We start from the raw sequence: 24,586 nt of genomic DNA, 5'->3' as shown, positions 1-24,586 counted from the left end.
AAGTACAAGGTCCTGAGTTCGATCCCCAGTACCAAAAGGAAAAAAGAAAAAGAAAGAAACAATGACGTCAACACCAAGAAAAGCTGAATTAGAGGCGACCCAGTTTTGAAGATCATGTTTGAGTATCTGGATGCAGCAGCACCTGAAGCCAGCATCCCTGCACATTGCAGTTTATAGAGCCAATAAGTCGTTTTGATAGACATCAGATTGAGTTAGTTTATGTCATGTCAGTGAAATACTGTAGTCCTCACTTGTACATTCAACCTCAGGCCAAGCTTCAGTCTCAAGGTTGAGTTTAAGGCTGTGCTAGGGGTCCCATGGGTCCCTCCTACTTGGCCAAGAGTTGGTAGGGGAGGGAAGGGTGTTGTGATAGCGGGGTAGGGGCAGGCAGAGGAGCTGGGTCGCAGGGATGGAGAGTCGGAGGGACCTAAGCAAGGACGTCCCCTCTCTGAGCCTTAGTCCACTCACCTGTAACATGGGGAGAACAGTCCCTCCCTGTTGGGCTGTGTGGAGATTTCACAAAGTATCTAGTGTATAATAATTGCTCAAGAAATAATGGCCATGACTAGTCCTAGACACCCATTGTTGGGGATCAGGGGCCATCTCCCAGCCCCCTCAGCAGTCCAGACAATGAGGAGGAAGGTTCTGGAAGTCTGGGCCTCTGTTGTCACTGTGAGCCGCAGGCACCTGCTGCCCGTCACTCCAGGAAGGGGCTCCTCGCCAGCCAGAGCAGGCGGCTTCTATTCTAGGCCAGATCCTGGCCGCGTGCAGCCGCTGTGAGCACGTACACCTGCTCCGAAACCCCAGCTGGGCTCCAGGCTCCACCCATCCCCCACCACCCCCAACTTCCTTCCTGCAGCAACTGATGCTTTTGCACAGGAAGCCTGCATTTGGGCATCTCCTCCTGTGCCCTGCCGTGCCAGCTGTGGGCCCTGCCCATGCTCATCTCTCAGCCCCTCTAGCCCCAAGAATCAGGTCCAACACACCCATCTTACAGACCGGTAAACTGAGAGTGGTCCCCACTGCAGGTATCACAATCGACACCCAAATCCTGATGTATTCTTCCCTCGAATCTAATGTGCTTCCCCCTGCAACAGGGGTTATATCGTGAAAGAGTCATCAAAAAACATAGCCCACAAGTGCACTCAGAGATTTATCTCAGAGAAAGAACATGTGTTCACATATAAACTTTTACACGAACATTTATGATGACTTTATTCATAACTATCAATAAATAGAAATAACCTAAATGTCCCTCAATAGGAAGATGGTTGACATGAAACGGTGGTATAGCCACACCATGGAATATTATGCAGCAGTAAAAAAGGTATGGGTGCTGAATCTATGCAACATCTTGGATGTATCTTAAGGGCATTATGCTGAGTGAGTCCAAAAATGACCATTCTCAATAGGTTATGTATGGTATGATTCTATTTCTAAAACATTTCCAAAACAACAAAGTGGAGAATAGATTAGTAGTTACCAGGGGCTGAGGGGAGGAGAGTTGTAAGTATACGAGTAGCAAGAGGAGGCTGTTTGTTAATGGAACAGTTCTTCACCTGGATTGCAGAGGTGGTTACACAAATTCACACACGTGATAAAAGTGCATAGAGCTATAGATATGACTACATGTAAAATGGTGAAATCTCCGTAAGTCCTGTAGATTGTACCATCTCATTGGCTCGGTTTTAATATTGAACTATAGTTATGCAAAGTGCTACCAGTGTGGAAAATTAAATAAAGAGTACCTGGGACCTCCCTGCCCTTTTATTTGAAACTTCCTGAGATATTTATTTGAAAATATCAGTGTGATATTTTACATTCTTTTCTTTTTCAAGTCCTTAAAATCTTCATGTTAAGTATAGCACATCTCAATTCAGATGCTAGATTTTTATCAAAAGTATTGGATCTGTATTTATTTATTTATTTATTTTTCTAGTACCAGGAATCGAATTCAGGACTCGAACTCAGAACCTTGCACTTGCCAGGCAGGTGCAGTGCCACTGAGCTAAATCCCCAGCCCTGGATCTGTATTTAGATCTCTTCAACTTTTTGGTTTAAAAGGTAGATCTGCACACCTAACTTGTTCCAAATATACTTAAATTTTCCCAATAATTAAACATAGTCAGTAGCTTTTTAACTTCAATTTATTTATTTTATTTTATTTACTTATTTATTTGGTGCCCGAGATCAAACTCGGGACCTTGTGCTTTTGAGGCAGGCGGCAGCACCACTGAGCTAAATCCCTGGCCCACTAACTTCAATTTAAATTAGTGAAAAGTAAGGCCAGGGATTTAGCTCAGTGGTGCCGGTGCCTGCCTTGCAAGCACAAGATTCTGAGTTCAATCCCCAGTAACAACAACAACAAAAACTTAATGAAAACTAAACAGAATCTGAAAATCAGTCAATCTCACAAGCTACATTTTGGCACTAGTAGCCACATTGACTCTTGTGCTGAGCACATCAAGTAGATAGAGGACTCCAGGGAAGACTTGAGTGATGAGGGGGATTTGAGCCAGGCCAGGGAGGTAAGTACACAAGACATTGTGGACAACAGAGGCAGATTCTGCTGATTGCCCATCCAGTAGCTACCCTCCCCTTTCCTTAGCACCTAAACTTTAATTTTCACTAGAAGTGACAATGGGCCAAATAAAAACAGATTTTCCAGCTTCCCTTGCTGATACTGTGGACAAGCCACTTCTTATCAATGGTATGTGATAAGCAGTTGGGTAAGACTTCCAGGAAAGCATCTTAGAGAGAGAGAGAGAGAGAGATTGGCTCAGCTGAGACATTGTTTTGCCCTGCCCTTGCCCTCCTTTTTCATGCCTGCAATGAAGATGTGATGGCTGGAGTTGCTGCAGCAATTTTGTACTCTTGATCATGAAAACCATGCTCTAAAGGCAACAGGATCAGAAAGTCAGAATGAGCAAGGAACACTGATGATTTGGGGGATACCTCAACCCAGTGTCATGGAAGGAACACTGATCCGATGTACAAGGTCTGGGGCCCTGTCCAGTAGGTGTCAAGTTACCAGTGCTGTCTCTGCCTCCCTGTGACGGAGGGGACTGCACCCAGAGCCAGGATGGGGGTGGCAATAGGCCACGCAAATGGGAAGGACTGGAGCCTCAAGATTCCAAGAGCCAAAAGCTGGCTGTGGTGGCACACACCTGTGATCCCAGCACGAGGCAGGCTGAGGCAGAAGGATCACCACAAGGTCAAGGCCAGCCTGGACTACATAGCGAGACCCTGGCTCAAAAAACAGAAAACAACAACAAAAAAATTCCGAGAGAGGAAGGTGAAGGGGGCCCGGGGGTGGGGGTGGGAGCAGTGTTTCTCGAAGGAAGCCAGTCCCGGCAGCTTGGGGCTCCCAGCAGCCCTGTGAAGGGAAGAAGAGAGAAAGGGTGCCCGGTAGCGGCGCCTGGGAAGCACTCTCTCCGTCCTCCCAACGCACTTAGGGAGGAAGAGGTCAAGCCCCCGATGAGCAACAGTACGCCTGAGACAGAGGACTCGGAAGGGGAAGGGCTTGCTCCGGCTGCGGTTTTGGTGGTGCCAGCTCACAATTGGACAGGACCCTTGCTCCTAGGCCCCGGGACCCCAGGTGACCCTGGCAGGGGGCGTGTGGTGGACCAAACAGGAAGTGAAAGAGGAAGAGGAGGCTCTGGGGTCCGCAGGCCCCATCAGCACACGAATTCAGTGTCCTAGAGAGCGCCGAATGGGACCCAGGCCCTAAAGGCTCCGGCAGCTCCCGTGGCGCTGCCCTGGAGACAACGCCTCTAAAGCGTGGACCTTTGGACCAAACCGCGGTGGGCTCAGAGAGGGCGGTGATTCGCCTGAGGTCACACAGCTGGAGTCAGATTTCCAGTTCACTCCGGCCTGCAATCCTGTCTGCATCCCCTGCCGCCTCCCCATCGCCCCCACCAACCATAGCGCACTCACCCGCATCCTGTCCCTGCCTGTGTCCCTGTTCCTGCGTCACCGCTGCCATCGCTGATTAACTTTCTGTTTGCCTGCGTTATCTGGACCAGGGCTCTGCCTTTCCAAAGAGCTCACACGTAAACGGAGAAGCAAATAGTTATCTAGGGTGGTGACAGACATTGCTGAGAAGAAAATGGAGCAGGACAATGGAGTGGAGAGTGATACAGAGAGGAAAAGAGAAATGCAGGTGAGAGGTGGAGGGAAGGCCTCTCTGGGGAGGGAATGTTTTGGGCGAAATCTGAACATTAAGGAGAGAGTTCCATGAAAATCTGGGGAAAGGAGCTCTGGGCATGTGCAAAGGGCCTGGGGTACAAAGGAGTGACATACTTGAGAAACACAAAGGATGCCAAGTGGTGGGAGCTTGGTAGCCCAGGAGAGGGTGGCAGGAGAAAAGACAAGGTCAAGGGATGGATCATACAAGGTCTTAGGGGCAGAGATAAGGAGTTGGTTCCCTGGTTATGGGTGGTCTGCCGATGAGACTGTGCACTCTGTGAGGGAAAGAACCTTCCTTGTCCCAACCCTTACTGCATCCCTGAGAGCAGGGCTGGGCACAGGCAGGTGCCCAATAAACATGGGCTGTCCCCGCCGTTGTGAGGAGTCTGCCCTCCACTGGGGCCGCTTCGGAGTCGTCGCAGAGTCAACTTGACGACGCCATCCGTGGGCAGCTCCCTTCTCCGGGGAGCAAATGGCTTCATAAACGCGGGCAGGGCAGCAGGTGAGGCGTTCACCTGGGCTGCAGCCTGCTCGGTCCCTTAACAAGGGGAGGTGCAGAGCGGACCCCGACCGCCCCGATCTGCAGCCGCCTGCGCATCCACACCTGTCTTCTTCCTGGGCGCTTGGACTGACCCTCGACCCCGTGGCAGGTGCGGGCCGCAAATAGCGCCAGCGGGGCTCCTGCCTCCAGCTCAGAGTTTCAGAAGGTTCCCCAATCTCAGGGGTCAAGGCCAAATATTTAAGCCGGGTGTGATGGGGCACACCTGCAAAGCCAGCACTCTGGGAGGCTAAGGAGGATCGCAAGTTCGAGTCCAGCCTGGACAACTTACTGAGACCCTGTCTCAAAATAAAAAATAAAAAGGGCTGAGACTCTATCGATCCCCAGAACTGTAGAAAATCATATTTAATGCAATATTTAAAAAATTAATATCAACAAAAAAAATCTATGGTGAATGAAATAGTAAATGATGGAATGGGGTCTCTCCATGTTGCCCACGTTGTCCCCAAACTCCTAGATGGGAGCTTCAACTGATATTCCTGCCTCAGCTTCCTATGTGCCTGGGAATACAGGTGCATAATCACTGTGCCTGGCTACAGTAGTAAAATTTATAATAAAAATAGGGATTTTATTCCCACTCACCTTCAACTTTCATTTGTATGACCTTGACCTTCACTCTCATGACCTTGACCTCTCATCCGTAACCTTGACCTTCACGCGCAAAGCCCCCCCCCCCCATTTCCTGGCTCTGGTGCAGGATGGTTTTAGATGGTCCATATGTGAACATTATTTATTTTAAAGGGTTTTTTTTTTTTTCAGTAGTGGGGATTGAACCCAGAGCCTTCATACTGAGCTACATTCCTAGTCCTTTTTCAATTTTTTATTTTGAGACAGGGTCACTAAGTTACCTGGGCTGGGCCTGAAATTTCAATCCTCCTGCCTCAGTCTCCAAGAGTGGAGCTGAGATTACAGGCATGCACCACCCTTCTTGGGTAGGTATTATTATTATTATTATTATTATTATTTTATTACTATTATTAGAACAAGTGATTCTAGCCTTCCTGATTTGTGGTTGGGATCTCACGTGTTTCTTTTAAATACGTTAAGAAGCAAGTTAATTTAGAGAGAAGTAGGGAGTAAACAGTGGCCCAGGCTTTGTGTGGGTGGGAGTGATCCCTGCTGGGCACTCAGCGGGTGAGAGGCTGGGCCACTCCCCTAGGTGGATAAAGACAGGACCGTGAACTCCACAAGGACGACCCATCAAGGTGAACCAGGTTAGCTCAAGGAGCGCCCGTTTCATGGAGGGACCCCAGGGCTCATCAGAAGGTGACCCTGGCAGTCACTGAGCTTCCTTCCCCTGCAAGGTGGGGACCCCAGCACCTGCCACAGGTGGCTGAGCAGGGCCACAGGGCCAGGCAACTTTCTAGTTTAGGCTTTGTGAGTCCCTTTCCCCATAAACATGCTAAACAAACAAACAAACAAAAAAACCCAAAATAAAAAAATAAACATTGGATTTCAGGGCCTCATGGTTATAAAAATGGGTAGAACCCAGCATCAATTCTGTTCACTTTTATGCCAGTGCTGTTTAGGCATCCACTTGCTTATGTCAAGAAGTCGGAGCTGGCTGGGCGTGGTGGCACAAACCTATAATCCCAGCTATTCAAGAGGCCGAGGCAGGAGGATCATGAGTTCAAGGCCAGCCTGGACAACTTAGGGAGACTCTGCTTTGTTGTTGTTATTGTTTTTGAGACAGGATTTTGCTATGTAGTTCAGGGTGGCCTTGAACTCACTATGTAGCCCAGGCTGGCCTTGAACTCAGGGTGATCCTTCTGCCTCAGCCTCCCAGGTGCTGGGATCAGAGGTGTGCGCCACCACCCCAGCTTCAGGCCGGGTCCCACCCTCCCTGCTCCTGGCAGCAAGATGTCCTCAGCCCCTGGGACACTGATTGGTGTCTTCCAAGTCTCCAACTCTAACAGAGTGGCCGCTCTTTGCTGCACGCTCCTGTGTTTTTGAAAAGGACAAAGGAGAAAGAGCAATAGAGAATTTTGGATGTGGACTAAGGGTGCTCAGGTTTGTAGCTCTGTGTCCCCCCGCTGGCTCCTTGAGACGAGGCAGGCCAGACAAGGGTCACCTGAGCAAGAGGTCAATGCCATCCCCTTCCACGCATGCGACACTGCAGTTTTAAACAGTTGTCGCTCGAGACACAATTCTTCCTCCTGGGGAAGGAAAATCCAGCTGAGTGTGTGGTTTCCAGCTCCCCGGCTGAGTGGCGCTGGCCCTGACACCCACTGGGAGTGTGTGAAACCCTCACAACGCCAGCAGAAAGGACACTGCAGGGACCCTGCAGCTTCTTGTCTCTGCCTCAGTCCTGTCCCCTCAGGGCTGGCGCGATGGAGAAACTGGGGGCCACCTCTTAACGTCCTGGCCTGGTGGTGGCAGCCGTGGCAGAGCCCAAAGCGACCCTGTTCCTCTTCCTGGCTGCAAAGAGAGAAGGGGCTGGGGATGGGAAAGAGGCCCAGCCTGGGCACGCGGGGGACAGCCAGGGTGTGGGCAGTCAGGCCAGGCCGAGCCGAGGCTACGCCGGGTCCACACGGCCTCCACGGTGGGGGCAGTGCCACTTCCGGCTCCTGTAACAGAGTCCCCCGTCTCAAGGGCTCTGCCAAATGCACCCCCCAAGGGCTCCTTGGGTCGCTTTCCTCTCCCCCTGAGTTCCCCAAGGGCCGTAGGCAAGGGCATTCAAGGAACAGGAAAGACCCCAGCTGGCTGGGGTCGTTGGCTCAGTGACGGCTCAGGTACGGGCCCTGGTCACCATCATGAGATGCAGTCGTGCTTTGTCACTTCCTAGCTGTGTGGTCCGACTGTACCACTCGGTTCCCAGTTTCCCTGTCTGTAGAATGGGCTGATGACCCCACTGAAAGAATCACAGGGCCGCTTGAAGACGGAGCGTGTGCCGGGTGCCTCTGCTGGAAACTGGGAAGATTTTTAAGTACTCAAAAAATAGGAACATCCATGATTGTTTGCTCTTCTTTTTTCTTGTAGTACAGGGGTTGAACCTGAGCTACATCCCCAGCCCTTTCTATTTTGAAACAAGGTCTTACTAAGTTGCCCAGGCTGGGCTCACACTCAAGATCCTCCTGCCTCAGCCTCCCAGCCACCAGCTATATCTAACGGGTCTGTTTATTTACCTCCCAGGGCTCTCAGCACATCAAAAAGGGATTTAAGGCACACCCAACAATTAGCTTCAGAAAAGAAGGGTGAATGTGGCCCATTTTCTGGCTGGGAAGTCCCTGCTCCGGGACAGACCCCAGCAGTGACAGGTCACAGACCTCGGACCTGCCAGGAAGATCAACCAGGATCAGTTTGATAATTTGCTGATCACGGGGGACCCTCTTCCTTCAAAGGGACATGCAAACTATTCCCTCCTTTCTGCAGCACGTTTGCTTTTGTATTCAGTGGGTACCGATTGGCTTAGGAGTGGCTTGTAGTAATTTTTTTTTTTTTTTTTTTTTTTTTTTTTAGCTCTAGGGCCTTTTGCACTGAGCTACAATTCTAGTCCTTTTTAAGTTTTGAGACAGTCTCACTAAGTCGCTAAATTGCCCAGGTTGGACTTGAATTTATGACCCTCCTGCCTCAGCCTCCCAGAGTGCTGGGATTACAGATGTGTGCCACCACACCCAGCTCGTTCTGTCCACCTTTGACTTCAAAGTGGTATAGACGAAGCTGAACCCTGTTTCGAAGAGCCACAGGATGGGGGCTTTGTTGTAGAGGACCAACCATTCCAGTTTCCTGGGGGGCAGGGGGGTTTCTGGGAGGTGGTGCTTTCTAGGGCCTTACTTGTGCCCTGCCCCCCAGACACCCCTTCCCCAGATGTGACATCAATCCCAGCTGGGGCAGTAGTGGGTGCAGTTGCTTTCAGCCGGCCTCTGAGGGTTCCTGCTTGCCCCATGTGGCAAGACAGCCCGTGAGCTCATTAGGGGCAGGAACGTGGCGTCTCGTGGGCCCTGGCAGGTGACATGCGGGGGTCGGAGAGGCAATCGCGTACAGATCGCTGTGAACTTCCAAGCAAACTGGAGACAGAAGATGGCCCAGCCCTGCGACACTGCAGATTTTAGGATCTCTGGCCCCTCCTCCATGCAAACCCCAGCATGCTGTACAAACCAGTGGAATAATGTGCGCTACAGACACAAAATGCACATAATTCTACTATTTCAGCTGTTTCTACTGCTTCCGAGATTTCATATATAAATATCTCTGCGTGTGCGTTTGTGTGTACGTTACTTGACATATTGACGAAGTCCCAGTTTGCCAACCTTCAGGGCATAATGCAAGAACTATTTTTCATCCTAATCTGCTGTAATGACATGTTTTATTATACTATTTCAGCTGTTTCCATTGCTTTCCCTGTTTCATGTTTTATGTATTTTAACTAATGCTTTAATTTTCATACATTGTGCCCCAAGGTAACTTGACAAGGGTTCCTCTGGAAAAATTAGCGGGCAGTGGCAGCAACAGCGACTGCAGACCCTACACACATGCCACACGGCACAAAGGAAAGGGTCCCAAAGGTGGGGTGGCAGAGAGGCTGGTGGCTTGGGGCCTTGTGTTTGAGACCCCAAGATGCGGGGTGCCCTGAGCTGACTCAGGGTCTTAGCCCCAGGTAGGGGTTGAATGTGTCCGTCAGATACATGGGATGGAAACTTGATTTCCGGTCATGGTGCTGGTATTTGGAATTGGGCCCTTGGGGCGGGTGGTTAGGATTAGATGGCATCATGCAGGTGGGGGTCTCCGTGATGGCATTAGAGGCTTTGTAAGGAGGAGAGACCTGAGCTAGCTTGCTTGCTCTGGCCCAGCACAGGACACCCTCCACCATGTTAGCATGCAACAGGAAGCTCTGGCAAGATGCAGTGCCATGCTCTCGGCTTCCCAGTCTTCGGGATCCTGCCCTAAATCAACCTTTCTTCTCTATAAATTTCCCAGTCCATGGTATTTGACTGCAGCAACAGAAAATGGACTAAGACAACCCAGTTTGGGCCCTGAAGGTCTGGCATCCCAGAACTCCCATTTTGCTTAATCTCCCTACCAAGAGGGCAGGTCTGGCATTTGGACAAGTGGAGCATGAGGAGGCAAGAGTGTGTGTCTCAGTGCACCACAGGCAGAGGCTGAGGTCTGGACTCCCTCTTCTTAGTTTCTAACCCCAGCTTGGCTAATGCTATCAGGGTCACTTGAATCTGAGGAAGTCACTTACACCCTCCTGAGCCTCAGTTTCCTCACCTGGAAAACGAGCAGGTCAAGTGTTTCTTGCAGAAGTGCTGTAAGGGCGGTGGGAGGGACGCGTGCTCTCTGCCCGGCATGCAGGCAGTGGCCAGGAGATGGCTAGGCAGTCACTGGCCAGTGGTGGCGTCTCAGCCCGATCGCCCCCTTCTCAGGGGCTCCCTTTTCCTGTGCTTCAACCTAACAACGAGGGGCCACACTGGATGGCTTTGAAGTGCTCAATATCCATGGCTGTGAAAAACCACGGGGCCAAGGCCACCTCCCAGACCTCCCAGATGTGAAGGTGAAGGAGTCCCATGGTGCATTTATACCCTTAGGCACTGTGGGCAGAGGGGCAGGAGAAGATGAATGATACAGGCTTTGAAGCTGAAATTTCAAAATCCAAAATGCTCCAAAATCTCAAACTTTCTGAGGTTCAATAGATGCTGCAAGTGGAAAGCTCCATGCACGACTTTATGTGTCAAGTCCCAACCAAAATGCTGATGCGTTAAAAATACTGTGTTACGATGCCTTTCCAGTGATGTGTATGTGGTGGAGCAGAAATGAACTTCCTGTTTAGTCTTCGTGATAGTTGATTGTGATATGTCAACTTGAGTAGGAACCAGGTAGTGGATTAGTAAACCCTGGGCATGCCTGTGGATGATTGACACAGCAGCCAGCAAATGGAAGGGGAGGATCAGCCCCAGAGGTGGGTAATACCAGCCAATAGGCTTATAGCTTGGGCAGAATAAAAAGGGAAAGAGGGAAGTGTTTCCATTTTTGTCTGTCTTCACCATGCCTTTTTCCTTCAAGCTTTCAGCATAGACTCTTCAGACTTCTGACAGAGCCTCACACTCATGACTGCAGTGAGTTTCCAGGCTTTTGATTTCTGACTACTAGAATCTTGGCTTTCTGGCACACAGATAGGCATTTTAGATTCTTTTGCCTCTGGTCACACAGAGGGCTACTGGGACTCATGTCTGATCCTGTAAGCCTGCCTCAAAACCCCTTGTATAACCATATATATATATATAATATTATATTGTTAATTATATTACTAATATATTATTAATTATATTATTAATAGTATAATATTATATATATAATCTATTCCTCTAGAGAACCCTAACGTATACAGTCTTGGGTCTCATCTTCAAGGTACCTCATTATATAGATGTAAATATTCTGATTAAAAAAAATCTGAAATCCAAAATGTTTGCAGTGCAGAGCACTTGGGATGAGGGACATCAGCTGTCCTAGCAGTGACACCTGTCTGTTTCTCTATGTTCCCAGCAAGCCTTGCGCTCGGTCCTGCCTCCACTCTCCCATGTTAATCCCCGCAGGGCACCATGGGGCTAGATGAGGCGATGACCCCCGAGTTTCACAGGAGGAGGTGGACCTGCGTGCAGGGAGGTGAAGCCCACACAGGAAGCACCGCTAGAGTGGGCACCGGGCACTGCTTTGGCGACCTTTGTGTCCCTGCCTTTTGCTGTGTTGCCCCATAGCCTCCTTGCTTGCAAAGGGTGTGAGGCACTTGTGTCCAGAAGGCAGTGAGGACAACGAGGGACCGAGCAGAATGCAAGGAGCCCCTTTGTGTTCCCACCTCAAGGTGACACACGGGATGGGGGACTGACCTCTGAACCGCCTGTCTTCTTCCTCTTTCTCCCCCCATGCCCACAGCAGTGTGAAGCCCTCCTACCTCTGTGTCTTGAACGAGAATGTCATGTCTTCCTCCCTCCCCCATGTCCTATCTCTGGAAATCTCCTATTCAACCTGCAAAGCCCAGCTCCTCAGTGTCCAGGCCCTTATATCCCCTAGAGTCCCACTAGGGGCTTACGTAGAGATTTTGTCCCCAGTGCAACAGCACTGAGAGGTGAGGGTTTTAAATGGTATTTAGGTTGTTGGTGGGAAGTTTGTCAGGAAAGTCTCCACTGTCTTTCTTGCCCCACCCGATAATGATCCGCTGATGATATAACTCAGACCCTGGAGATGCAGCTCCGCACACTGCTGACTTTCATTATCACCGGGACACTGAGAGGTGGGCATTGTCACCCTTACGTTTTTGATTTGGGGTGAGCAACCATGGGCCAGTGCATTGTTTCTGTAAATAAAGTTTTATTGGATGCAGCAGTGCCCATTCCTTTACGTGTGCTTCCTTCTACAGGAGCAAAGTCAACTGGTTGCCATGGAGACAATAATCCCCCCTCCCACCTCAATTTTTTTTACTACCTGGCCCTTGGCGTGAAAAGTGGGCCAAACCCTGTAAACCAAGATGAGGAGCCGAGGTTCAGAGAGGCTGAGGGACTCGCTCCTGTGAATTCAGCAAGCAAGGACAGGCCTGGGGTTTGAACCTGGAACCTCAGACTTCTAGGTAGGTGCTTTTTTGTGCCCCAAATGTCACCCTTGCTTTCTTCCAGGCTCCCTTCCCACGAGGTCCCCCAGTGCTCACCGGGGCTTCTCCAGTGACAGCCGAGGACTACCGGGGTCAGGCATGGCTGCTTTAAGGGACACTGCGCCAGAAAAAGGGAGTGAGGTGGAAGAATTCCTTTTCTTCCTTTGCGTTGTTGAAGAGTGAAAGCGCAGGTCTCATTTTCTATGCAAGTCCACCAGAACCAGTGGTGCTGACAAGGAGCTGACCCTTCACGGCCATGCTGGGTCCAGTTCCCTCCAAGGGACCATCGCCATCCTGGCAAGGCTCGGGGGCTGGGATGGGGAGGCCCTGCTCCGGGTCCCTGGGAGACAGACTCCTTCCCACACCCACACCCAGACTCCTCCTCCGATACCTCCCTCACCGCATCCCCATTGCGGGTCCCTGGGGCCCAGCAACTTTGGGGGCTGCTTCCTCTTGCCTGGCCCTGGCAGCTTTATTTCAAACTGAGGCGCGATTACAGATCCAGTTCTTTTTTCCTTTTCCTTTTCAATAAAGCTGTTTTGTGTCTCCACCGCCCCCCTCTGCTGCATTCCTCCCATCTGAGTCGTCCCCTTGCCCCTCCTGTAGGAAATGTCTCGGATTCTCTCACTGGGGTGTAATGGTTAAATTGCTACCAGCTGATTAAACAGCAGCAGCGAAGAAACTGTAATCCTCAGCCTGGGGAACCTGGGAAGGCAGGGGTGAGTGTCCTGACCCCCCTGCCATGCCCCCAGCTTCACTCTCTTTCATTTGGATGTGCAGGGAAGGGGTGAGGAGAGGCGAGGAGGAGGCGGAGGGAGGGGGGAGGTGGCCTCACCGCCCAGTCCAGGCTCCAGGGAAAGTGGCCTCTCACCCCTGCCCCTGCCCTGCCCCCCTGCAAACCCACACACACACCACCCATGCACAGTTACACACTCGCGTGCTCATGGTCATTTGCATGCTCACACATAGCCACACATACACTTTCTTAAACTCGTGCATGCATACAATGAACATGCATCAATGCATGATTGCACGCTCACAAACCCACCGTCACATGTTCACACACTTGCATACCCCCCTTTCCTTCTCCCTCTCTGCAGAATGAAGACCAGATGACAAAGAGGCGCCCCTGCCCTGGCCCTTCCTCCTGGGAAATCTTTCCCACACCTGCCCCCCACTCAGGAAGGAGCGGAAAGACAGGAGCGAGAGATCAGAGAGGGCTCTCTTGGAAGACGGAAAAGGCAGGCTTGGGGTTTTCTCCACCCAACCGAAACGAGATCATGAAGTCAGTGCTGACTTTCTTGGAGCCTCTCTGAGCCTCGTTTGTAGGTAGGGACAGTGGCCTTGCAAGGGGGCCACAAGGATCGAGGGTCTAATGCACCTCAGAGCACCCACCCGACCCTGAGTTATGAGAATGAACTGCTGAGATTGGGGTGCAACGCAACCGAAATAGCCTCCCAACAAGGGCCACCGGAAAAGCCATGTGCCTCTGGGCTGCTTGCTGGACTCTCCGATCCTTACCTCTTCACCTGCAAATTGGCCTGGGACAGCTGGGGGAGCCCCCGGGTGTTCCAGAGTCAATGGGTACCAGGATCCCACCAGAGAGTAGCTCTGTCCCCTGTCAGCTCAGGCTGTGGGCTAAGAATAGCAGGGCAACCAGCCTCCTTGGGAAAGTTTATTTCTGTGGAAAGTCTAGTTCAGTCGAGTGGAGAATCTGGCCTTGATTTCCCCCCCACGCCCCCCACACCCCGCTCAGAAACCAGACAGACGTGTGCCCGGATGAAGGAGGAACTGATGCACGGCGTGGGAGAAGTGGCCACCCGTCTCGGCAGCGACCTTTCTCTTTCCACTGGGGAGAAAAGGCCACCACGTGGGAGACGAGAAGGCAGAGGGTCTGGCCACCAAGGGCTGCAGGTCAGGCTTGTTTCTGGGGGGAACCTAGTGGTGCCCCCCAGTCTACAACCTTAGGAGTGACCTTATTTAGGGTTACGGTCTCTGAAGACGTAATTAAGGCAAGAATAGAGATAAGATCACACTGAGTTAAGATTTGCCCTACATTCACAGGAGTGTCCTCACAGAAGACAGGAATGGAAGGACAAACATCAGATGCAGGGATGGAGCGAAGCTGCGGAAGCAGCTCCAGGAACCTCCGGAAGTTGAAAGAGGCAAAGACTACTTCTCCTCCAGAGATTTTTGCAGTAATTTCTTAGAGCAGCCTCAGGAAACCAATACGCCTTGCAAAAGCCATGATGCCATTTTGCAGATGGGGCAGCTGAGGCACAAGGAAGAAAAGCCCTCTGTCTAAAAAAAAATTAAGACGTGTTATGTACATGCCACCAACTCCCCATGATAAAAACAAGTGTTACGTGCTGCAAACATGCACATACTGATACAAAATAAAAGCGGGCAGTTGGGAGTGAAGGCAGGATTCCAACTCGGGTCTGTCTGAACCTCGTATGGCCAAGGCCACCCTTCGAGAAGGGGCATTTCTGTAGGAGAGAAGTTCCAGCAAAGAGCCAGGGAGGCTGAGGTGAGATCTGCTGCCAGCATGCTCTCCTAGGCTGTGTGTCCATGGGGGTCCCACCAGCACCCCACCCAGCCCCAGCTCCATCCACCCCCAAGCCTCCTCTCTCCAGAGCTGAGAAGTGCCATGGGAACTCAAGGGACAAGGGACAAAGCAGCTCTGCTCACAGCTGGACCAGAACCATCTTCCTCTACGGAAGCTGCCTGACCTCAGGGTGGGCAAAGAGGTACTGACCCTGCCCTGCGGCCCATGGCTGAGTGTTTACCTAGAAGTGGGGGCAGGCAGGCACCCAGGCAATAGCATTTAAGGAGGTTCTGGCTCTCAAGGTCCTGCAAATGCCAACTTTGGGCTTGTGTGGATATGCAAATGAGTGCTTCCTTAAAAGCTTCCTGCCCTATTCCTGCCCTTACCTAGGGTTGATTTATAGAGGACCAAAAGACCTGGGGGTGGGGCATTGGCAGCTGTTGGTCTTCAGAGTCTCACAGACAGGGGTTCAAATCCTGATTTTAGCCACTTAGTACCTGAGTGACCGTGGATGGGTCTGTTCCTATGCATGGACTCAATTTTCTCATCTATACAGCAGGGATTATAGAATAAAATCCACTTTCTCAGTAGTTATGGATGAGAAGAGTCGCATGTAAAGTGCCTGGCACTCAGTAACTTAGCACTTATTACCTTTTTTTTTTTTTTTAAGCTCAGAAAGAGGAAATCAGGGGGTGGCAGAGAATAATGGCCGCATGGGAATCAATGGGTGGTTCCCTGGAGCTCAGCAGGATTGGTAATTTCTCCTTGAAGCAAAGCCAGGATGAGGCTGGGAGGGCAGAGCCCGGGGATGCCACACCTCTGGGGTGGCCGGGAGCTCTGCCCCTCATCTGCACACCACCCAGATGGCTCCTGGTGGAGGAGCACTGCAAGGAGAGTCCACTCACTGAGGCACCTCCATCCAAGCCAGAGACGGTGAGAAACCGGGTCTTGGTGAGAAGGACAGGGTGGGTGGAGCAGCCAAATTCATTTCTTCTCCCAGTCTACACAGCCCTCAGCCCCCCACTGCTGTGAGGTCGCATTTTTCCAAACCTAGTATGCCAGGCCTGTGCCCACTGCCAGGTGAAAAAGGCACACAGTTTCTCATACCAGTTTTCCTGTCTGCATTTATGTATGTATGTGTGTTTTGGAAACAGGATCTCCTTATGTGGTTGAGGCTGGCTTCAAACTCTGAGATCCTCCTGCCTCAGCCTCCCCAGTACTGGGATCATTGGCATGCACCACCATGCTTGGCATCTACTTTTATTTTATAAGTCCATTGATTTGTCTTCCCAGCCCTTGTTCCCACTTTAGAGAGAAGGGCTCTCACTTAATGTCCCTATTTCTGTATCTATTCTTTATTTATTTAGAGAATCAGGCTTTCTGAATCCCCTAATAGTCTAGCTTAAAAGGCAGCCCTCGCCTGGTTCCTTGTGCTTGGCTTGAACCCAGCACCTTCATCTGCGCTTCTGCCAGGCTCCTGATGCCAAGTTGACACTTCTCCATTGGTGCAATTAGCACCTCGCTAATGAGAGCTACTACCGTTTATTGAGCTGTTACTATGTGCTAGGCGCTGCGCTAAAAGCTTTTCCCACATCCTCCCATTTCCACCTGGCAAGACCAGAGCGGGGAGGATGCACGGAGGCCTGAAGAGAGCAAGCTGTCTGGCTCCTCGCCACAGACCTGAGCCATCCCCATAGGCCACACTGCACTGGGGTCACCCCCTGGGTCACCATGTCCCCCAGGGGATGCTACTTGGGAGAGCAGGGAGGCACAGCTGTGATTTTAAAAAGTAAATTATGTAAACTTACATTAATTTAATTATATTTTACAATGAAGGTAATAATACTTAAAATTCTTCAATTAATTTAGTTCATTTTTCTGTCAACTGTGCCCTGGGGACTATTTATGCCTGTTAGATCTGGATGGAGGAGATGCAGTTCCCCCTGATTCTGCCTCCGCTAGCCCGAGCCTGCCCTGGTGGAAGGATTCACACCATGGAGAGGGCCAAGTCCATGGTCAGGGTTCTCCTCCAAGAAGCCCATGATTAAACATTTACTAGTGCACCTTGGAGCATAGCTTCTACTGTAGATTTTAGAATCTCCCCACATCCTCATCCCCATAATCTTTTTTTTTTCAATACTAGAGATTCTACCCAGAGCCTTCACATTGAGCTACATCCCAAGCCCATTTTTTTTTTTTTTTTTTTTTTTTTGAGACAGGGTCTCTCTAAGTCACTGAGTTGCCCAGGCTGAGCTCATACTTGGGATCCTCCTGCCTCAGCCTCGCAGAGTGTTGGGATTGCTCCAGGCACTTCCACACCACGCTGACACTGAGTCTTGTGCATGCTAGGCAAGCGCTCTGCCATGGAGCCACAACCCCAGCCCTTAGGGTCCCTTTGAGCAGATGAAGCAGCAGAGACAGGAATGTGAAGCAATTTGCCCAAGGTCAACAGCTATGAAGTGGTGGAGCCAAAATTCGATCTCAGCTCGTGTGCCATTTCCAGTGCACAGATGTAACTTCCTGTCTGCTAAAGCAAAAAATCGAGAAGCTAGCTCCTTCCCCACCTGCTGGCACCCAGTGCTGCCCTGTGTCTGGTGATGGGAAACAGGAAGTTCTGGGATCCCCAGCCCTGCAGGGGCCTCCACTGAGAGGACAGCAGTTGAGTCTGTGCCCTGGGAGGGAGGGGGTAGGAAGAGTGAGACGAAAAGCTGACAAGTTCAAGTTTAAACAGACGGAGATCTCATTCTGCTCACTTGAGCATTCAAGAGCTCGTGCTAAGTTGGCCAATTAAAAGCAATTTCATCTCTAGCGCCTCTTTGAGTGGTATTTAAATAAGACTTAAAAATTAATCTTTCATTTATCCCAAGAATAAAGCAACCTGCCTGCCTTCCCCTCACACTGAACCACTTGTTTCCCAATGATGAGGTATAAAGTGTAATTAACCTCATTAATCCCAGACCTGAGCTGCAGGTCTTCCCACACGACACAGACCTAACGCAATAGCTTGCTCCTTTCGGTTACACGTGTATTTTTTATGTAGATTCACAGTCCCTCTTGTGAAAGAATCATGAGCTCAGCAAATATCAGAGAAGCCTGAAACTCATCAGTTGGTAAATATCACTGGTGTGGTGTTCGGGAGGGCAGAGAACTCAGCCCGGCTGCCCCCAGGGAGTGTGATCCTTGTTCCGGAGAATTTTCTAATCCTGCTGGGGATTCAGAAGCAAGCATCTACTAAACGCTCGAAGAGCAGTTAGAGAGGAAACGCAGCTGTTCACAATATACATGGCAGGGTTTTTCCTATTTGACAATTATTATTCGAAAGATGCAAATTAATACAATGCTTAGAGATGAATTTTACAAACTTTCAAGCCAGCAAAGGAGAGGACTAAAAGACCTCAAGAGTGTTCAAAACGGATGAGAATTTGGTGAGATTGATGTTTTTTGGGGTTTTCGTTTTTGTTTTTGTTTTGTTTTGAGGGTTCTCGGCCTTCACACTGAGTTACATCTCCAGCCTCTTTTTAAATTTTGTATTTTGAGCCAGGGTTTCGCTAAATTGCTCAGACTGGGCTGGAACTCATGATCCTCCTGCCTCAGCCTCCCAGAGTGCTGGTATTACAGGCAGGCACCGCCACACCTGGCAGACATGTTTTTCATTCAGGATAAGTAGTATAATCTCTGAGAAACAGATGTGGGAAATAATGCCTCTCTCTACCTTATTGTTCACTACAAACCCTCTTAGTTATAGTGTGGGATTTTTCATACCCTCTTCGCCTCTGTACCTGAGGGTGCATGGACCCAGAAGTCCATGCCAGGCTCTGATGCGGGTTCTCATCTGGGTTGCAGACAGCCAGCTTCCTGCATCCTCCTAGGCAGAGAGGGCATAGGAGCTCCCTGGGGTCAATTTGATAAGGGCACTAATCCCACTCATGAGGGCCTCACCCTTGTGACCTACTCACCTCTCAAAGGCCACCTCCTCGGCCTATTCATTCCTGGGGGATGGGTAGGATTTCACCCTAGGAATTTGGGGCACAAACAGTTCATTGCAAGAACCCTTGCTGTTTGTCTATCTGGGACCTGTTCTCCCTTCTTCCGTTAAAGGCATCCAATATTTCCTGCACTTGAGTGACTAGTTTCTGGTCAATAGAATACAGCATACAGCAAAACTAACGGATAATGGATTCACTTCTGGGATTAAGCTACAGATATCTGTGATTGCGTCCTGCTAGCAAGATTTGTTTGTTTTTTTGAGGCAAACTTGTGGTAAATTACCCAGGCACTGCTCAAACTAGGGATCCTCCTTCCTCAGCCTCCCACAGTGCTGGGATTGCAGGGGTGTACGACCACACTTGGCTGCAGATTCTCTTTATTGCTCTAGGAGTTCATATGCTTTACAAATGATGAAACACACTGAACGAAGGGCTGCCCTCAGCCAAAGGCAACAGGCAGCAGCCGGGGAGGACTCAGAATGCTCAGTCCCACATCCTGAGAGGAAATGAGTACAGTCAGCTCTCCGCATTCAGAAGTTCCGCATCTGTACATTCAACTGACTGCAGAGAAAATATTTGGAAATTTTTTTGTTTGTACTGGACATGGACAGGCTTTTTCCTTGTCATGATGCCCTGAGCAATATCGGATAACAACTAGTTATGGAACATTTATGTTGTATCAGGTATTACAAGTCATCTAGACATGATGAAAGCCCACAGAGGGACACGGAGAAGTTGTATGCAAATGCTGTGCTTTTTTGTATAAAGGAACTTGAGCACCTGTGGATTCCAGTATCTGCAGGAAGAGGTGTAGATCCGAGGGGTGCTGCACACAACTTTACAGAGTAACAATTTGGAAAAGTTAATTTCCCAAGCTGCCCAGCAATGATTGGAACCCAGGTTCCTGTGACCCGGAAGCCCATGCTCTCCAGCATATGGTAAAAGAGATCGCACCTCACAGGCAATGGGGAGCTACAGAAAGTTAGGGAGGGAGAGTGAGCCCATCAGAACCCTAATCTCGATGGAACACCAGCATCTGAGAGGTCAGAAAGTTTCTTTTCCCCTCTAACATCAATCTCTTTTATGCTAGGCTCATTGTCCCTGGTCTGATTTTCCAGGAGACAGGCAGAACCACTCCTAGAGGCTGCCCCATAAAACCCCCAAGAAGGTAATTAAGTCCATCTCAGCTGGCTCCTCGCAGCCCCATTATTCTTCCTTGGTGGACCTGAAGGTCTCAGTCTTTGATCTTCTGCCCTGCGGCTTCTCCAGCCACAGAAGGGGGCTTGGGCCCAGTGTGGGAACCGCCAAGGGAGGGCGAGTGTCCGAGGGGACCCAAAACAGTGGCCAGGCTTGGGCCTGACCCCTGGACCACCGTGCACCCCAGGGATGGGTCTGGAATCCAAAAGCCATTTCATGGGTTGTCACTTTCACCTCTCCCCTTCCGGGAGAGGGCCCAGTGTGGGGTGCACGCCCGTAACCCCAGCACTCAGGAGGTTGAGGCGGGAGTCTGAGGCCAGCCCGGGCTGTGGATGAGTGCAAACCAGCTTGGACTACACAGCGAGACCCTGTCTAAAACAAGAAAAAAAAGGGGAGAGAGAGAGAGAGCGAGAGCGAGCGAGAGAGAGAGAGAGGAGAGAGGAGAGAGAGAGAGAACAAGAGCCAGTTCTTCTGTCCGGAGTCATTTCAAAACTTCACTCCCCTCCCTCGCCCGCCTCTGGCCTCCTCCTGCCCTATTCTCTATTCAGTTCACAAGGCTGCTGTTCCTGCCAAATGACTCATTGATGTGGGAAAGTTAATTTATTTTGGCAGATATCACCATTGCTCCGAGAAACAGAGACTAGGTACCTCCTGCCTCTGAAGACAAAGATTATCGAGGTGATTCATTCATTCCCCTCCACATTCATTCATTCTCAGAGCACCAGCACGTGATACTCTCTCTTACATTCACACGAGGCCGATTCCTCCCATTGTTTTCCACCAGGCAGGGGCTTCGAGGATGAGCCCAGGTAAGGGGCGCTTCTATAATCACAGACTGGCTCCTCCTGAGTGAGCACTTACTATGTAGCAGACTGCGCCCCAAAACTCTTACCTGCCTTATTTATTGCACTGCTCGAGGGGGCAGGGATGATGATTATCTTCATTTTACAGATTCAGAGGCTGAAGCTGAGAGAGGTCAAGGTGACCTGGCCACGGTGATTACACAGCTCAGAGCGGCAGCAGGAAGTGGAGCCCAGAGGACCACTGAGAAGCTGCTGCCGCTTCCCCTGATGGTGACTGAGTACGAGGTGCAGCGCATAGGCAGGCTGGCCCGGACCCGGCTTCTCCTCCCAGCACGTTCACAGGTCACAGGCACACCTGTGACGCAGGGACTGCGATTAGCATCACTGTCATCTGCCTGAGTGAACCAAGGCTAGGAGCAGTGAGCTAGCTGCCCAGGACTGCTGGGAGGAGAAGACCAGGCTGGGCTTGAAGACACACCATCGTCACTGGGAGCAGAGAGCCAGGTTGGACAGAGGCGGAGACATCACCATCCACACCTGCTCTGTGGTGTGATCCTGTGACAACGCCGTGCATCTGCCAAATCTCATGTCCTCGTTCTTCGAGGCACAGATGGCCCCTAGCAGTGACTGGATTCCAACCAGGGACTGTAGGAGTGAGTGGTGAGTTCACTTCCGGGGATGTACCCTAAGGAAAGAATTCTGTGATCCAGTGGCCGGATGCAGTGCCCCATGCCTTGAATCCCACTACTCGAGGAGGCTAAGGCAGGAGGATCACAAGTTTGAGCTCAGCCTGGGCAACTTAGTGACCTAGCGAATCCCTGTCTTAAAATAAAACAAATTAAAAAGGGCTCAGTGTGGAGGCTTGAGTTTGATCCCCACGCCCAAGAGCATGCGCGCGCGCGCACACACACACACACACACACACACACACACACACACAATGCCCTGACCCTCTGCCTCCTGAGCAGATGAGGGAGGTGTCTCATTCAAGACTTTGAGATGCTTTGGTACTGTGAAGCCACCGCACAGAAGCTGTTGGTCCCCAAGTGACTGCATGGAGCCCAGTGCTCAACTGCCCCGCTGAGCTGTGCTGGACCGTGGCGTGGACCTCAGCTTTTCCCCATCACCCATGAGAAGGGGCTGTTTGGGAGCAGTTAGCCCGCCGTTCCTTAGGTATTTTCAGCCAAGTTGTTGGCCACAGTGAGGTTTTCTGGTCCGGGGTTCCCCAGGAAAGGACGCACTGCAGCAAGAACTGGGGGTCATGCAGTCCCCAGTGTCAGGTGCAGGGCCCGGTCTCCAGGGATATTCGTGGAGTGACTTGAATGACTGTCTCAGCCCAGGGGTCCTCAGGGTCCCAAGTGGAGGGTCCTGGGGAGGGAGGGGCGATGGAGAGAAGGTCTGAGTCACCCAACAGTCCTGTCCTTCCCCGATGCTCACCCCTCCTCTCCCTCCTCTCCCCGCTGTCCAGCCGGCCATTGCTGTGCAAATACCACGTGACCTCACCCGTCCCAGCTGGCTGTGCAACCCGGAAACCCCGTGGAGTGAGCCCCACGCCGCGCCACTACACTCAGATGTTTACAGAAAGTGGGGGCCCAAGGATTTGCTCGAAAGCCAGATTTCCTCTTCGCCAAAGCCCAGAAATACCTTTTAAACCCTGAGCAAATAAGCCGAAGAAGAAGGCATTTTCCCTGTGTTGGAGCCCTCAGGGCCAGGAGATCTGCAGCTTTTCCAGGAAGCGAGTTAGTTGTGCACAGCAGGCCTGCGGGTGGGGGTGCCTCGCCCGCCGGGTAGATCTGCCCTTGGGTCCCAGCCAGAGGGTCCAAACAGCCCAGAGCCTGTGCCTGACTTCAGGCTGTGGGTAGAAGCCCCAAATCACACATTGAGGTCCTCTTAAGAATACTGGCTGGAAATAAAATAAAAACAAGCTAGAAAAAGTAACCAACCAAATAAAATTCCTAACCCTCCTTCCCCGAGGGTTAAAGCGAATGTGATGGACTCTGAACACAAATTTGCTAGAACCAACATTGACATTGAGAATCCTGGCTGGCATTTATTGAGCACTTAATATGTGCCAAGTGAGAGCAGCATGCAGGAACCCAGGGGAATCTTTTCCTTGAGCTTCTAGGGAGAAATTTGTATTGTTTCACTTTTATAGATGCAGAAGTACAGATGCAGAGAGGTTAAGAATCAAGTTCAAGCTAGATATGGTGGTGCACGCCTATAATCCCACCACTCTGGGAGGCTGAGTCAGGAGGATCACAAGTTCAACCCCAGCTCGGGCAATTTAGTGACTGAGACCCTATCTCAAAATAAAATATAAAAAGGCCAGGGAATGTAGCTCAGTGTGAAGGTCTTGGGTTCAATCCTCAGTATGAGGAGAAGGAAAGAAAGAAAGACAAGGCAAGAAAAGAAAAGAAAATGAAGTTCAGTGTCATGGTGAGAAGGTGAGGAGTCAGGATTTAAACTCAGCATGTCTGGAATCAACCAGATCCTAACTCCAAGCCCAGTGCAGCCGGCTGTATGACTTGGGCAAGTTATTCAACTTCTCTGAGCCTGTTTCCTATCTGAAGACAGCACTAGCAAAGGACTTGCTTTGTGAAGATTAAGTGAGGAGGGATGCACACAGGCACCTAGTGCTTCCATGCTCCGATGGCGTTCCATTTGAGTGTTGTTTTATTGTGGCACCCATGCCCAGGAGGGCCAGAGACAGTGGGGAGGCGTGGCCAGGAGGTGACCAGGGGGCTGAGGGCCTTGGCCCGGCTGGGAAGGCGAGGAAGCGCTGGAGGCCCACTGAGATAGCAGGCTGAGCCTATCAAGACCAGAAGCATGATGGCCCTTCCCTCTCCTGCTCAGGGAAGAGCTTTGGGTGAACAGGAGAGGTGTCAGGAGGGGAAGCAGCTGTTGCTGTTCCCAGATGTTCCCTGGCTTCCAGGCACACATTGCTCCCACCCCTGCTTCTGCCCCCTGCATGCATCTTCTCCCCTCCTCTTCTCTCTCTTCTCTTAGAAGGACGCTTGTCACATGCTGTAGAGCCAATCTAGGACAACATAAATCATAATCCTAAGATTTGTGATTATGAACTATTTCAAATAGAATGTAAAATAGCAGCTGGGTGCAGTGGTGCATGACTGCAAGCCCAGCTACTCCAGAGGCTGAGGCAGAAGTATTGAAAGTTCAAGGCCAGCCTGGACAATTTAGCAAAATCTTATCCCAAAATAAAAATAAATAAATAAAAAGACCTGGGGCTATAGCTCAGTCGTAGGGTGCCATTGGGCTCTATTCCCAGTACTTTCAAAAAAAAAAAAAAAAGTGAATACAATAAAATAATGGATAGCCATGTGCCCAGAACCCAAATTTGACAGATTTTAACTTTTTTTTTTCCAAGTATGAAGCATTCTGGCTGGACATGGTGGCCCACGGCTGTCATCCCAGCACTTGGGAGGCTGAGGCAGGAGGATTGCTGTAAGTTCAAGGCCAGCCTGGGCTACATAGTGCGTTCAAGTTCAGCCTGAACTACATAACCCAGTAAGACCCTGTCTTAAAAAACATCAATAAAAAAATAGTGCAATTTAGTGTTTTTTTAGGATATTCAGAGTTCTGCAACTATCACTGTCATCTAATTCTAGAACATTCTCATTGCTTCCCCAAAAGCCAACCCTTATTAACAGCTACTCCTTATTATCTCTTTCCCCACCCCAGCTCCTAAAAACCACTTATCTACTT

General features: G+C 50.5%; 2 long non-coding RNA genes across 2 annotated transcripts; one reads left to right on the top strand and one right to left on the bottom strand.

The window, feature by feature from the left end:
• The first annotated feature begins 2,774 nt into the window (after positions 1-2,774).
• Positions 2,775-19,231, top strand: LOC110348900 (uncharacterized). Its single transcript, XR_015446173.1, has 4 exons — positions 2,775-4,162; positions 12,102-12,308; positions 12,936-13,048; positions 13,430-19,231. It is a non-coding gene; the product is annotated as an uncharacterized LOC110348900 (long non-coding RNA).
• LOC147822012 (uncharacterized) lies at positions 19,224-22,832 on the bottom strand. Its single transcript, XR_015446174.1, has 2 exons — positions 22,508-22,832; positions 19,224-22,231 (listed from the first exon to the last, which is right to left on the bottom strand). It is a non-coding gene; the product is annotated as an uncharacterized LOC147822012 (long non-coding RNA).
• Positions 22,833-24,586: the final 1,754 nt, after the last annotated feature.

This window comes from Heterocephalus glaber, unplaced genomic scaffold (genome assembly GCF_053883595.1).
Source record: "Heterocephalus glaber isolate CG9 unplaced genomic scaffold, H.glaber_assembly_v1.0 deba00001687, whole genome shotgun sequence".
Lineage (NCBI taxonomy): Eukaryota > Metazoa > Chordata > Mammalia > Rodentia > Bathyergidae > Heterocephalus > Heterocephalus glaber.
This window is presented reverse-complemented; position numbering and strand designations above follow the sequence as displayed.